Raw genomic sequence first — 2,476 nt, 5'->3', positions numbered from 1 at the left:
AGGTGTCTAGTCGCCTGACGGCGTCGATTGACTAAAATTTGCGAGTTTTTATGATATTTTGCATCTAAATGTTATCTATCAACTTTTTCATCAGATTTTTAGATGAAGAGACACTTATTTGATGAAGCAACATGTCTTTAATGATTGAGATCTATAAATACATAATCAAAGAGAACTAGAAAACATTATTATAATTATTATTTTGGATTATCAGATTTTCTGCATATATTGCATTCTTTTTTGCCTTTTCCTATACTTTCTTTGAAAGAGAGTACACTTCATTTTCTTGTTATTGTTCTTACAATTTATTGTGTTATTGTAAGATGAAGAAGCTGTATATTGGGAAGAATTTCCATAAAACGAGACACTAAGGCGGTGAAATTTTTTTCTTAAGGGGAGATTGTCCAACATTTGTCACAACTCAATTTGTTGATGCGACATTGTCAATTATCGAGATTTCAGGTACACCACAGATAATGATCTTAAAAAGATTTTTCTTGTATTTTGAAATCTCAAAATAGCCTCATCATCCACGACATCAACAGCTCCAATCATACAAAGAGAAAACCAGAGAAATTCAATGGTGCAAATTTTAAAAGGTAGCAATAAAAGATGTTCTACATTACCACACTAATTTTGGCCAGATTTTTGAAAGTGGATCATTCCACCATCACAGAGGACGGAGTCGATCCCAAAAAGATGGTTGCAGTGGATGTTAGAGTAGATGCTCTGTAAGCCAACTGTTGGCTGAGGAATTTATTGACTCAAGTGTAATAAACAATCTTTATTTTAATATAATTTACTTTTAATGGTTTCGTTTTACTTTATCTATATACCCATGCAATCAGCATAGATAAAGTCCTTGATTATGCTTTAATACAAATGAATCGTAATTCGATGTTGAAACTCATTTGTAAACACTGCATATTCTAAATTCGTTCATAGTCGATTTAGCCGCCTAAAATAAGGATAAAGGCCGCTTGAGCTCGAGACTAGCATCTGTGATGTTGTGTACTGCGTTTCTAGGTAAAGGCATATAGATGTCCAAACATACAGATGGGTAGTCATATGATGATTATACCGAACAACCCTCCCTCGGACTTTCCAAGTTGTTATCATTCATCGAGAGGATAAGTCCGTGGTTATGATTGTACACCATTAGTACTTACGACCTGGGACAACACTGAGGCTCTATATGCTAGGGCTGTGCTTTGATTCGTTTACCGGCTCCATGAGAGTCATCAGGTGGCGAGGTTGGGTACAGTTGCGACACATATAGGAGCCAGTGCATTGTAGTCGGGGATTCACCGCTCACCTATGGGTGTGAATATCCTATGTGATCTGATGAAATAATAGTGCATGGAATATCTGGCCAGAGTATGAGATGTACGTTAAAGAAGGAGTTCTCCAACCGTACATGCGATGCCACTATTTATAGTTATCACATAGTTATCGAATCAATATGAAACCCTCGGTGAACCAATGGTTACAGATTCGATCGGGTTATATGAGCTGAAGGGACCGTACTGTACGTTAATCATAATCGACTGGTTCTTGCAGGCACTATCAGTGATACCTAGGGAATCATGGGACGATGCTACTAGACGCTCTTACCATGATTCGATGGGTTTAATCAGAAATATGATTTCTGACATTCTCATGATCAATTGTTGATACATAGAATGGGGCAAATAAGAGTAAGCCCGAATAAAGGATTATGTCCTGAATCACAAGGAGTTGTGAACCCACGGTTAGCTGTATCCTTGAACCATTGAGGGTCACACAAGTACTAGATCATTTATTCCCGTTGAGAGAATAAATTCAAGGAGTTGAATTTATATTATGATATAGTAAATTCAAGTAGTTGAATTTATGATAATTAATTTTGAGAAAATAAATTCAATGAGTTGAATTTATGATATGAATTTATAAAATTTGGAGAGAATAAATTCAAGGTGTTGAATTTATAAAATTTGATAATTTAATTAATTAAACTCAAAAGTTGGGTTTATTAAATATTAATTTTTGAAGGTGATAAAATTCAAGGAGTTGAATTTATAATTTTTTTTTAAATATTAAATTCAAATGAATTTATAATGTATTTAATTCATTAAGCTCAAAGGTTGAGTTTATTAAATATTAAATTAAATATAGTGAGAAGTATGTTTAATGGGCTTGTAGGAGTAGAAGACGTTGCAACATACTAAATAATTAATGTTCTTAATGGACTTTGATTAATGAATTAAACTAGTTGGACTAGCCCAATTAATTAATCAAGCCCATTAATGTTAATTATGTGTATTAGATTTTGGCTTAAGTATAAATAAGAGTGAACAAGCCATAACCCTAGCCACCACCATTGTGATTTTCGAAAATCACCTCCTTTTCTCCCTCAATATTTCGGCCACCTTCATTAGATTTTAGGGTTGAGCCGCCTCTCAATATTTTGATCTCCAACGTCAAAATTTCTTCTAAT

This window comes from Primulina tabacum, chromosome 4 (assembly GCF_025594145.1).
Source record: "Primulina tabacum isolate GXHZ01 chromosome 4, ASM2559414v2, whole genome shotgun sequence".
NCBI classification, from domain to species: Eukaryota; Viridiplantae; Streptophyta; class Magnoliopsida; order Lamiales; family Gesneriaceae; genus Primulina; species Primulina tabacum.
Note: the sequence above shows the minus strand (reverse complement) of the source record.